Below are 13,950 nucleotides of genomic sequence, written 5' to 3' on the forward strand. Positions count from 1 at the left end.
AGGAAAGAGGCACAGTGGGAACTGAGGCAATTCTCATAAGGCAAACATTATTCTCCTTGTCTCCTTTTTCTTGGAATCTAATAAAAATTCATAATTTTTTTTCAATTCTGTAGAACCATCTGCAACCCTTTAAGCAACTTTGTCGTAGGAAGAGTAGTAGGACATTGCTGTTTCTGTTAAAATAAGAAAATAAGGTTAGCTATCTCTATATCAGAAAAATACAGGGATACTCACACACCTTATTTCCAAATGCATTGCTCTATCTTTTAGGGCTGGGTTAAACTATGAATTAATCATAAATTCACTCAAATTAGATGTTTTATTTTTCTCTGATGCAAGGATGTAATCAGCTCCAAGCTCATGTGACAGCTTTCTGTAGTTACTAAGAATCCAGTCTGCTTCTGCCCTTCTCTTCCACACTCCTTCACCCTGGCTTCTATCCCAAGGCTCTTCTCATTCACGGTGGCTATTATACTTCCAGCTGCCAAGTTGAGGTTCAGTCAGGAAGCAGGGGGAAGAGTGGAAAGCCATGCCTCCTAGGTGAGTTGGTCTTCTGTTAGGATATTTCCTAGAAGCTTCACTCCATACATTTTGCTTCTATCTCATTGACTACTTCATCTGCAAAAGGATTGATATGTTATCACTAGTGCCCAATCCCTAGCATTATAAGGGATCTGTCGGTAAGAAAGAAGGTGAAGATGCATGTTAAACAGGCAACAATAAATGCCTCTTGGTTCTTCTAACATATAAATTAGGGATTTTTCTTTTAGATTTTTTCCTTTTACTGAGATATAATGTACATACAGCAAAGAGCCTAAATTTTTATTTATCTGAAAAAAAAATAGTTCAGTGCAAGTTAACATATGTATACACCCACGTAACCATGAGGAGAACTTTTCCAGCACCCCAGAAGTTTCTCTGGCTTTTTCTCTTAGATGTTGATTATCAGTTATCTTACCTCTCGTCATCTCCTTTTGATTCTGAATTACATGGCTTTTTTTTACCCAAACATATCATATTATTCTGAGAATGTACTGATTGACAGTTAAATTAGATGGTAGTGAAAAGCAGGTGGTGTTGAAAAAATCTACACTTGGCTTTCAGAGTAACTAGACTTCTATCCTGATTCCATGCATTTCTAGCCATGTGACTTAGACAGTGTCTAAACTTTATGGCTCTGATTAGCTGCTTTCTTATTACTAACCCAGAATGAATGCTGTTGTTCTGCTTAGAATGATTTTTTTCTTCATCTTTGTCTGGCTTTTCTCTTAGTTGTCAGTTGAGGCATTTCTTCTTTCAGGAATCTTCCCATGTCCCGCAAAACTGGTTCAGGTATCCCACCTCCGTGTTCCTGCAGAACTCTGGGTTTCTCGGTATCATCGTGTTCTATTTCCCTGTTGACACTTGTCTCACTTGTGCACTAGACTCAACATGGTTTATCACAAAGGCCGAATCTTATTTGCTGCTGCATTCCAAGGCCCAGCACATAGTGGGTGCTCTGTAAATATCTGCTGAACAGGTGTTAAATGAAAAAGATGGTCTCTGAACCTCCTAAATTCATACTAAGACTATTTCACAAAACACAGTAGACGTGGTGAGAGTTGTTTTCTTAAATGGCAGAAAAGTGTTGTTTTTAAACCTAAATTTATGAAATAGACATAACAGCTTTATTGCAACTTTATTTTAAAGATGAAAGATAAATTTTGTTAAATACATGGCTTATAATAGGTATTTCGTAAGTGATATCTATTGTTAGTGTGATGTTAAATTTTATTTGCATGTCTTTGTGTCTCGTGTGACTGTGAACTCATTGTCTCCACATGCCCATCACCTAGCATCAGATAGTAATAGTTGCAATAGGTCCATCTCTAAATCAGTCTTGCCAGAAACTTCCAGGGCACACGCTTCCTTGTTGCTTGCTCTGAGTAATCTATCTTCCTGAGTCTTCTTTCACAGAAGGTGGTACTCAAGCTTTGTGGAGAATAAAATAAGAGAAAAAAGATTCTGAGTGTCTCATGAGAGATTAAGGTTAAACACAAAGCAAGAACTTTCTGGCAGACCTGTTTGAGGGTATTACTGTGACAGGTTATTCAGGTTTCATCCCTAGAAGTCTTTGAAAGTGGAGAGATAATCATTTCTCTCAGATGATTAAGACAGTTTAGCCTGAAGGCCAGTAGATGGGCCACATGACCTCTGAAGGTCGATTTCTTCCCTTTGATTCAGCCAAGTACCAGTAAGTTCCTGCACTTTGTAGTGGAGATAAAGTTTAGAAGTATTTCACAGTAGAAAAGGGAAAGGACCAGCTGTAAAAGACAAAGTTCATGTCTCCAATTCTCTGGCAAACCTGTGTTAGCATTTGAAATCCTTTTATTTGACAAAGTCATTGTTATATCTGAGTTTTTGCAAAGTTAATTACAATAGGGTTAAGGATAGTAGTCACCATTTATTTTTTACTGACTAAATGGCAGGCCAGTGACTAGTGTTTTGTGTGGGTGAACTCATTTAATTATTACTCATTCATTATCAGCCTGGCTGTGAGACAGCTACAGCAGACACTTGTTGAGCAGAAAGTATAAGCCAGATTCCTTCATTCATTCCTTCTATCAGTGTCTTTATTGAGCACCTTTTATGTCTGAAACACTTTAGAAGCTGGAACTCAAAAGATTTAGCTGCCTGCCCAATCTTACCCTGCTTCTAAGTGGAAGAAGAGGATTCAAAACTCGGAGAGCCTTTAATCCATTCTCTGGGCTCTTAATCATTACAGCATGCTAGGTCTCCCTAATAATAATGGACTTTGTTCATAAAATGCTTTCACATACAATCGTAGTTGATCCTATAGCAGCCAGTGAAATAGCTAGAATGTGAGATGGAGAGGCATTGGATTGAGGTGCAAATAAATACTGAAGTTATCGATTGGGACATCTAGAATACTGTAGGACTGTTAGAACCCACGTTCTATGTCTGAGCTTGAATACTTCACCTGATAGGAAAGCAAATGCTCTAACCCCAGTGTACTCAGTAACTCCTGTCAGGCTTCTGACTATTTCATGGCAGCAGACTCCACCCAGATAGTAACTTCTGGAAGATTATGGAAAAGGCCAAGACAATGGGCAGAAACACCTCCGGAGGGGAAATATTCTGCTGCTGGACCCTGTTAGGAGATGGTTTATGATGGGAGCGAAGAGATGAGAGACAAGCCACCAGCATTTACAGCGACATGCCTGGGGACAGGGAGGGAGTAAGGAATGTCTGGTAGGAAGGCTAGAAAACCTCCTGGAAGAGAACCTGGAACAAGTAATTGCCTATGGAGTCCCACCTGAGCTTTATGGAGCATCAATGCCTGTGCTTTCCTGAGGAAGGAGCCCTTGGGTCTGGAATTCCTGTGGTGGTCTGGGTTTCAGCGGACTGACTCCCTGGGGATTATCTGGGTAGTGTAATATTGCTAATTTTGATAACATAAAACCTTGGTGTCAGAGAAATTAAGAAGAGCATTGTTGTATTTACACCGACCTTTGTTCTAATCCTGGCTTCACCACTTACCAGCTGTGTGATTTTAAGTAAGTTTCTTAATTTACCAAACCTGCTTTTTTTTTTCTGTTTTGTGAAATGGGGTACTATCTACCCGCAATGAGTTATAAAGTTTAATATATGTATGTATGTATGTATGTATGTATACAGATGTGTTGCTTAACAATAGGGATACATCCTGAGAAATGCATCCTTAGGTAATTTCATCATTGGGGGAACATCATAGAGTGACTTACTACCCAGATGGGATAGCCTAATACACACCTAGGCTGAATGATACAGCCTCTTGCTTCTAGGCTACAGACCTGGACAGCATGTCATTGCACTGAATACTGTGGGCAGTGGCAACGGTGCTCAGTATCTGTGTATCTAAACTATCTAAACGTAGAAAAGATACAGTAAAAATATGGTATACAAAAAGATGGTACAGCCGTATGAGGCACTTACCATGAATGGAGCTTGAAGGACTGGAAGTTGCCGTGGGTGAGTCAGTGAGTGGGTGGTGAGTGACTGTGAAGGCCTGGGACATTGCTGTGCACTATTGTAGACTTCATAGACATTGTATGCATAGGCTACACTGCATGTATTAAAAAGCGTTTTTCGGCCAGGTGCAGTGGCTCACGCCTGTAATCCCAGCACTTTGGGAGGCCAAGGCGGGCGGATTACCTGAGGTCAGGAGTTCAAGACCAGTCTGGCCAACATGGTGAAACCCCATCTCTACTAAAAATACAAAAAAATTAGCCAAGTGTGGTGGCGTGTACCTGTAATCTCAGCTATTCAGGAGGCTGAGGTAGGGGAATTGCTTGAACTGGGGAGGTGAAGGTTGCGGTGAGCCAAGATCGCGACACTGCACTCCAGCCTGGGCAACAGAGCGAGACTCCATCCCAAAAAAAAAAAAAAAAAAGTATTTTTCTTCAATAATAAATTAACAGCTTACTATAACTTTTTTACTTTATAAACTTTAATTTTTTAACTTTTTAACTCTTTCGTAACACTTAGCTTAAAACACAAACATATTGTACAACTGTGCAAAAATGTATCCTTATTTCATAAACTTTTTCTGTTTTTAAACTAATTTTTTTTAACTTTTTAAACGTTTTTGTTAAAAACTAAGACAGACACACACTACACAGTGTCGGGATCATCTACATCCTTGTCTTCCACCTCCACATCTTGTGCCTCTGAAAGATCTTTAGGGACAGTAACATGCATGAAGCTGTCATCTCCTAGGATAAGAATACCTTCTTCTGGTTACCTCCTGAAGGACCTGCCCGAGGCTGTTTTACAGATCAAGTAGAGATAGCTAGAACAGCCTCAGGCAGGTCCTTCAGGAGGTAACCAGAAGTTATATTTTTTTCTTTTTAATAAGTAGAAGGAATATACTCTAAAGTAATGATAAAAAGTGTAATATGGTACATAGAAAACCACTGGCATAGTCCTTTAATTTTATTTTCAAGTATGATGCACTGTACATAATTGTATGTGCTAGACTTTTATATGACTGGCAGCACAATAGATTTGTTTACACCACTGTCGCCAACACAAGTAATACATTGCATTATGATGCTACCACGGCTACAGTGATAGAAATATTTCAGCTCCATTATAATCTGAAGGGACTGCCCTGATACATATGATCTGGCATTGACTGAAACATCATTATGCGGTGCTTGTTTGTTTATGGATACACATGCGCGCGCACTTCTCTACAAAACCCAATGCCAAAGTGTGAAAGAGTTGTCTCAACCCGCTGTCTTCACTTGATCTTCTTTCACTTTCTCTGAACTAGATCTTTTGATCCCCACCCTGCTACTGAAACAACTCTGTTCAGATCCTCAGTGACCTCCTCTGAGCACCTTTGCCACACTTGGTGAGGGATCCGTCCTTCCTTCTGAAGAGTCTTAGGCCCTCACCATCTCGGAGCCTCTGGGCTCCTCTCTCTCTGGCTGGGTGTTCTCCATCTCTTGCTAGACCCTCCTCTTCTTGCCCTCTGCATTCTGGAGTCAAGGGGACTCACTCCTTTGACCTCTTCTCCATTCGCTCTCTTCTCAGTGGTCTCACTGTCTCATGGTTTTAACAACCAAAAGCAATGACAATGACCCCCAGATTTATGTCTGCAGGTCAGACCTGTCTTCTGATCCCTGGATTCTCTTTCCAGCAGCCTCCTCTCCAGAGGGGGGGTCTCTCAAAGCTAACGTGTCCCAGCTCGAATTCCTGATCTCTCCATGCCCTGAAAGCTGTTGCTGCTATCCTCTTCCCTTTCTCTGTAAATGATAATTCTGGTTTTTTCTTGGAACCAAGAAAAATTTCCCATTTCACTCAACCAGGATTTTAAAAACACACACATAAGAAATGAAAGCCTCTCAGTGCCCTGCATGACCCTACAAGGTCCACCTGCCTTCTTACTGATTCTGTGGCCCTCTCCCTTGTCCTCTCTGCTCCATGTGCACTGCCTTCCTTTCTAGCCCTCAGCTGTACCAAGAATGTGTCCCCTGAAGGACTTTGACATTTGATAGTCCCTCTGCCCACAGTACTGTGTCCCCAGATAATATCTGCATATCTCCTCCAGTTCCTTCAAATCTCAGCTCAGGGGATACCTTATTAGAGAGAGTTCTCTGACTGCACCATGAAATAGCAATCTTAGTTCAGTTCTTCCAATCTCTTAGCTGCTCTTCTTACTCTGAGTAGCACATCTGATCATGCGACATATTATTTATACATATATATAAATTGTTTGTTGTCTGTCTTTCCCACTAAAGACAGCTTCATGAAAGTAATGCATTTGTGTTGTTTCTTAAATGTTTTAAATAACTTGAATTCATGCATGAATGAATCAATGCATGCATGATATGATTGTCTCGTGTTATTTGATTTCGTGCATGGCTACTGCTGAAGTTGGTAAGTGGCAGAACCAGGACTCGGCCTGGTCTCACTAGAGCAGTTGCTGTCTCTCCTGCACAGTGAGGTGTTCATGCCCTCACCTCCCACTGGGTGGTATAGAGATACGTAACAACAAAGCTTTAGTGCTGTGCACCCCAGTTTGCATACAAATACAAGGGTAAAATGGATAACTTTCTTTTAGAGCAATGGCAAGACTTAATAAGTCAGGTGAGTCTACTTTCCTTGTAGAATGTATAGAAATATAAGCTCATTTTAATGCCACAATAAGGTTCAGATTTAAATAGTCTCTGTTTTACGAAATACAGTCTCTGTTTTATGAAGTACTATTAAATATTTAAATAAAACCAGTTTCATTGTTTTTTCAATTGCTAATTTATAAGAGGAAAGGATCTGTTTTCTCAGCTCTCATTTTAAAATTCTGTTTTGTCCTTGGGGGATAAATTTTCAGTTACGATTTTTCTAAAGATTTTATTTTTACCACAGTCCTAGATTCACAGCAAAATTGAGAGGAAGGCAAGATTTCCCATAGACACCCTACCTCTACACTTGCACAACCTCCCATTATCCACATCTGCCACCAAAGTGGTATGCTTGTTACAATCAGTGAACCTACACTGACACATGATCATCACCCAAAGTCCTTAGTTGACATTAGGGTTCACTGTTGGTGTTGTAAATTCTCTGGGTTAACACAAATGTGTAATGTCATGTGTCCACCATTAGAGTATCACACAGAGTACTTTCACTGCCCTGGACATCTGTGCTCTGCCCAGTCATTTCTCCCTCCCCTCAACCCCTGTCAGTTGCTGACTCAGTTACATGTGTGGTACACTTGATATCAACCCATTTCTTAAAATAGGACTCTATTGTAAACTGGGGTTTTTTGTTAACTCTTAATTAAATGAGGAGCAGGAATGATTCCTCAAATTATTTTAAGTCCTACTTCCCACTGTTTTTCCCAAATCACATTTTATAGCTTGAGAAACGTGGTGAAATTATTTCTTGAGTTTGCCCTTGTTTTCCCTCCCCTATCAGCACTGTGATGGATGTTCTCCTGAGCAGTGAAATGTCTAACAGTCAGGTTCACAATATCAACTCTGAAAGCTCTATAATTTAGAAAGCCAGACCTTCAATTTTTGTAAGCTGATAGGATTGCTGAACCTTTCTCTTAGAGAGGGATTCTCTGATTAAACTATAAATTTGGTTTGGCATTTTCAATGGAAAATTATTTAAATATTCCAATTATTGGCAAGTGAATGTGATTTTTAATTCCTAAAGAAAATTATTTATTTGAAACTTAAGTTTTTTTCTCTTTTGTTACATGCTTGGCATTAGTAGATAAAACATGCTAGTTAGGAAACTGAAGCTATTCCCATGTTAAAACTGTTTGTAAGGATTTGAGGCTGATCTCTATATTTGCACTGCTGATGTGACATCCTAGTTTCTCTGACTTTTTGCTGTCTGCCCCAGAAGACGGAGCTTTGTAGTCATGGTATTATGTGAGATCTGAGACTAAGCATTTGTGACATCGGGCTCTGTCCTCTGGCTAACTAGTTAGTAAATACTTCGTCCCTCATTACTGCTGGACAAGGAGACAGTTTTCCAAATAAAAGAATCATTCTTCAGGCAAGCGTAATGCTCACTCTGCCGGCCTCCTAAAATTTACTGAAGCCATGCGTCTTAGGCCAGTGGTTCTGAAAGTTTTTGATCTCACAATCCCTGTATACTTCATACTCTTAAAAACTAGTGAAGTACATTGGTGTGGTGTGGGGAAAAAAATTACTGAGAGCTGCAGCATGCTTCAGTGTATGTGGTTTATATATATTAATATTTATTACATTAGAAATTAAAACAGAAACATTTAAAAATATTTATCAATCATTAAATGTGACAACCCATTGCTTGTAAATATAATCTATTTTTATGAAAAATCTCTATTTCCTTAAAAAAATGGTACAAATTGTGGCTTCTCATTTATGCTTCTGCATTCCTTCTGATGTGATACGTTGTTGTGATTGAAGTAGTTGGAACAACAGATACGTAACTAGAAAGGGGAAAGTAGCCTTTTCAAATAATAGTCGATATTCTTCTTTGATAGTACATCAAAACTTGGCAGGTAGTAGTGTTTGTTTGTTTGTTTGCTTGTTTGTTTGTTTTTGAGATGGAGTCTCGCTCATTGCCCGGGCTGGAGTGCAGTGGCACCACCTCGGCTCACCACAACCTCTGCCTCCCGGGTTCAAGTGATTCTCTTGCCTCAGCCTCCTGAGTAGCTGGGATTACAGGCGTGCACCACCATGCCTGGCTAATTTTGTATTTTTAGTAGAGATGGGGCTTCACCACGTTAGCCACACTGGTCTCCAACTCCCAACCTCAGGTGATCCACCTGCCTCGGTCTCCCAAAGTGCTGGGATTACAGGCGTGAGCCACCGCGCCCAGCCCAGCGGGTAGTAGTTTCTTAAAGAATAGGTGTTATGTAGACTTTAAAACCATACCAGTAATCTTTTCATACTCTGTTACATTAAAATATCTTGGTCTGCCATACACTTGATGGGTTTTTTGGCATCATGCATGGATCATTTGAAAAATGTCACTTCGCTAAGTTATGCGTATCTTCACAGTGCTGTGATACATTTCATTAGGCAATATCAAAACAGTCATCACCACTGATCTCAACAGAGATAAGTATTGACTTTGCCATCAGTTTACAGTAGCAAATACTGGTTTTCCAAAATTGCAGTTTTTACTGGAAAGCTCAAATTCTGTCATTGGTAACCAATACTGTTGGTTGTTTACTTAAGGTGACAGTTGAAAATGTGAACCAAATACCCAAGTCTGAATAAGCCTAGTTCATTGCTGTGAGTTATTTCAGGTAACGATGATGTTTATGGAAAAGGCAGCTAGTTGACCTCACAGTGTAAGGAATGGCCTCAGGTGCTTTTCCTTGAGATCACCCTTGTACTTCAGTGTGCCCCAGAATTGCTTTCAAGAGCACTTTTCCCATCATCATACAGAAGTTAAGATGTGTCTTTAATAGTTGAGATTTAATAAAATTAGTAAACGTTTACTTCATCAAGGACATTCTTAAGTGAAAATGCCGTAAAGAAAAAGAATTCTCATGCAGCTTGGTGCCCCTGCCTTGACTTTTGGTCAACCAGCAACAATTTTACCCACCACATAAAAGTTCGGTACAGTGAAAAAGACAAGAACATCTTAGTGTTATTCTGAAAACATTTTGACTTGATGAAACCCTGAAAGAGTTCATGGGTCACACTTTAGAAACCACTGCCCTAGGCTATTTTGAAAAGTAAGATGCAGTAATGCTATGGGAGAGGTGGACTCATGATGGATCCAGCAGCAAGAGAAGAATAAAGCAAACTGTCTGAAACATTTGGCACCTCATGCAGCCTTCCCATCAAGGGAATCGTCCTCACATTGTAAGCCACTTGAGGGCAGAAATAGCATCATTGCCTCTGGTCCCATGGACAGCCGTCTGTGCATGCCAGGGACGCCCACACAGGCGGGCTGAGCTTCCGCCTCACTCGTCAGAACTGGCCCCGTCTGGCCTCGGAATTCTCAGGGTAAGAGGAACAGGCTAACAGTAATGTATTTACTCTGAACACATTTAACAAAACAAGACGAGAATGAAGTTACTGCCGTCTCTTTTCCCATATTAAATGACAGTAGCCATAGCAGTGGCATTGCCCCAGTGGGAGCACTAGTGAACCAAGGAAAAGCCAAAATTCAGCAAAGTTGTGGTCAGGTGACTGGACTTTGGCTGTAACTCCTTTTTCCACCCAACTTATACAGCCTAATTCCGGAGCATATTATTCAATACCTTCCTGGGGAAATACTGTTAAATGTTATAAAAGAACTATTGGAGGCCGGGCGCGGTGGCTCAAGCCTGTAATCCCAGCACTTTGGGAGGCCGAGACGGGCGGATCACGAGGTCAGGAGATCGAGACCATCCTGGCTAATACGGTGAAACCCCGTCTCTACTAAAAAAATACAAAAAACTAGCCGGGCGTGGTGGCGGGCACCTGTAGTCCCAGCTACTCGGGAGGCTGAGGCAGGAGAATGGCGGGAACCCGGGAGGCGGAGCTTGCAGTGAGCTGAGATCCGGCCACTGCACTCCAGCCTGGGCGACAGAGTGAGACTCCGTCTCAAAAAAAAAAAAAAAAAAAAAAAAAGAACTATTGTATAAGTAAGGCTCTTATTGAAAGCAGACTGGAAATTTTTTAGTCATTTATCTTAAAGGAATTTCAAATCTTCAGTTATGTATAATAATGTGAAAACAAGAGTAGTCCCAAATTTTATTTTAAATATTACTTTTCTTTTATTTTGCTTTACTTATAAAAATTCCTAATGGTTAGTAGAAGAATTAAAGTCTCCTAAATAGAAAGGAAATACCAAACTAGGTCAGTCTAGAGCGATTACCTGGATTATGCATGAGTCTTTCCATTTTTCCTATCTCATAATAAGCATTTAGTAGGTGTTAGCTAAAGTCTTAAATTTTATCATAACAATTACAGATAAGATTTTCCTTAAAGGAATGGGGCAAAATAATCAAGAAAAAATTTTCCATTAAATTTAAATAGTTCAGAACTTAGTAATGTGACTTCCGAAGGAATTTACTACACCTTCGCCCACCCCCCAGATTGTCACAGGCATGACAACAAAACATTATTATTACAGATGAGTCATTGAGACATGGACAAAGTTTGCAGTCCCAGTGTTTGTATGAGTCATTCATGGATCTCTTCTGGAATGGTGCTACGTGCTAGGTGTCAGCACTGTCCAGAACAAATATGAATGAGGTGTCATTCCTGTCTTCTGTCTCAGTTTTCTTACCTGTAAAATTAAATAATATGTCTACCTCAAATCATATGTTTTGAGAATTAAAAGATTATCTAAGTGCATTGTAAACTAAAAAGGACTTTTAAAAAACAGTTGAATCAAGAAGATGGACTGAGTGCCTATACCTGGTCCACCCACCCCTCCTTTTTAAAATCCCATGAAGTGACAGAAACAAGGTTTGAAAGATTCCTGAGAAAGAGGAAGTAGATGAAACCAAACCTCTGAAAAAACACAATCGGACAAAACCCCATTCGAGAGAAGACTGCTGGAATGGTAGAGTGGCTTAGGGAAGATTTAACCAAATCACACCAGTGGCTATAAAGGATAGAAAGAGGCTCAGGGTTTTCTCATAACTGATTGAAGAGCTGCCTCTGAAACAGCAAGGCTGGTCTGCTCTGCCTCCAACTCCGTGGTTCTGAGTGCAGGGTAATGGTCTTGGATCCCCGAGTAAAGCTGTGACAATGTGAGCCCAAACCTCGGGTAGTCCCACCCTCTGGAGGACCCAGGAGCCCCCAGAGACAAAGCATACCTTACTGGCACATCCCACCCAATGGTGTATTGTGTCCTTCTCCATAGCCACCAGAAGAAGCCTATTTTAAATAAGGGGGCGGTTTTACAGACAAGCAGACTGAGAACCTCAAAAGCAAAAACTAACACATATCTAAAATTTACAAAGCATTTAAGAAACGTCATACTCAACAAACTGGAAAACTAACACCTTGAGTAAACAGCTCACAGAATAGAAGATGATTATAAAATAAGTGACGAAATCTGAGATGGATAGGAAGACATAGCGTTCAGTTATAGAGTTGGGAATTTAGAAGTTAGTAGATGGCCAGCCAGGTGCCGTGGCTCACGCCTGTCATCCCAGCACTTTGGGAGGCCCAGACAGGCACATCACGAGGTCAGGAGATCAAGATCATCCTGGCCAACATGGTGAAACCCCTGTCTCTACTAAAAATACAAAAATTAGCTGGACGTGGTGGCACGCGCCTGTAGTCCCAGCTACTCGGACGGCTGAGGCAGGAGAATTGCTTGCACCCAGGAGGCGGAGGTTGCAGTGAGCCAAGAGCGCGCCACTGCACTCTAGCCTGGAACAGAGTAAGAGAGCGAGACTCCGTCTCGAAAAAAAAAAGAAGTAGCTAGTGAGGTAGGAAGCAAACCAGGAAGTATAACATCCTGGGAGCAAACTGAAGAAAGTTTATCAAGGAAGAGGTGTAGTGATCAGCTATATCAGATAGTTACCGGTCACATAACATGTGGATGAGCACTGATCATTGAATTTAGCAACTTGAAGTTGAATGGTTAACTTGATAAGGGATAAAAAGTTTAAGAGGAATAATGGTGATGATTGCAATGAAGTTGAAAGGCTAACTGGTATAATCCTAGAAACTAAAAGAGAGGAAATCAGAGAGAGTGGGATATATGAAGTTGAAGACGGAAGTGATTGATAATGGCAAGATCCTAGAGTGCGACGCGGAGGGGATGGCTAAAGGAGGCCGAGTCAGTGGACAAGAGGAGCCAGAAAGTTGAGAGGCCTTCGTGTTTGAAGGATCATATCTTCCCATATGCTGACATCACCAGGACTCAGGACAGTGATGCTGTTTAGAGATTGAAAGCTGGGTGTTTGTTCAGAAGAGTGAAGCATGATAGTCTGGAAATGGCAGAGGTGTCTGTACCTTAGGGGAGGGAGGGGTTAGCCAAAAAAAGAAGCATAGTCTCCTTTCCTCTAGGCCCATTGTATTCAGCCATTTTTGCAGTTGCTGTGAAGAAGTACCTGAGGCTGGGTAATTTGTAATGAAAAGAGGTTTAATTGGCTTACAGTCCTGCAGGCTGTACAGGGCCTCAGGGAGCTGTTACTCGTGGCAGAAGGCCAGGTGAGAGTGGGAGCAGAGAAAGAACGGGTGGCGCCACAGGCTTTGCAACAACCACATCTTGTGAACTGAGCAAGAACTCACTTATCACCAAGGGGATGGTGCTAAACCATTCATGAGGGGTCTGCCCCCATGATCCAGTCACCTCCCACCAAGCCCCACCTCCAACACCCTCCGACGCGGGGGATTCCATTTCCGCATGAGATCTGCAGGGGACAAACACCAAACCACATCACCCAGTGGCATCTCCGCTGTGGGAGTTAAAGAAAACAGTGGAGAGGGTTGCTGGGGAAGAATTGTCATTAGAGGTAAATCAAGTTTTCATTGAGCAAGACACTTTCAAAGAAGAGAGCAAGACTATATAAGGGATTTTTGCTAGTGATGGCCTAATGTGTTTCTTGCCCATTCTCATGTTTGGCCTAATGTGTTTTCTTGCCTGTTATCAATATTAAAAGTTGTATCCATAAATGAAGAGATTTTTAGTGTTTTTCTCCTTTGCCATATGTTGGGTTTTTAGTTTATCCTTGGGAAATAGGACACATCTTTGGTTAATAGACATTTGAGGTAGACGAAATGAAATGCTGCGAAAGCAATTCAGACGGAACTGACAGGTGTGAGAATGGGACCCAGCTGCTCCCAGCTCCTCGGCTGGATGACAGTCTTGCAATAAATAATCAGAAACTGGGTGAAATGATAGCAAATGTCAGTTTTAAAGTTTTCGCTTGTCAAAACTAAGATTGTCTTATCACCAAACCATTGCTGGACCTAATCATGCTACCTTTTACCTTCCGTG

The 13,950-nt window shown here is 41.1% G+C and overlaps 1 protein-coding gene across 4 annotated transcripts in view; it reads left to right on the forward strand.

Annotated features, from left to right (window-relative positions):
- The window catches only part of KHDRBS3 (KH RNA binding domain containing, signal transduction associated 3), a 203,321-nt gene that overhangs the window by 173,674 nt on the left and 15,697 nt on the right, over positions 1–13,950 (forward strand). The gene's annotated exons all lie outside the window — the stretch shown is intronic.

Source organism: Trachypithecus francoisi, unplaced genomic scaffold (assembly GCF_009764315.1).
Source record: "Trachypithecus francoisi isolate TF-2019V2 unplaced genomic scaffold, Tfra_2.0 Lachesis_group7, whole genome shotgun sequence".
In the NCBI taxonomy this organism is placed as follows: Eukaryota; Metazoa; Chordata; class Mammalia; order Primates; family Cercopithecidae; genus Trachypithecus; species Trachypithecus francoisi.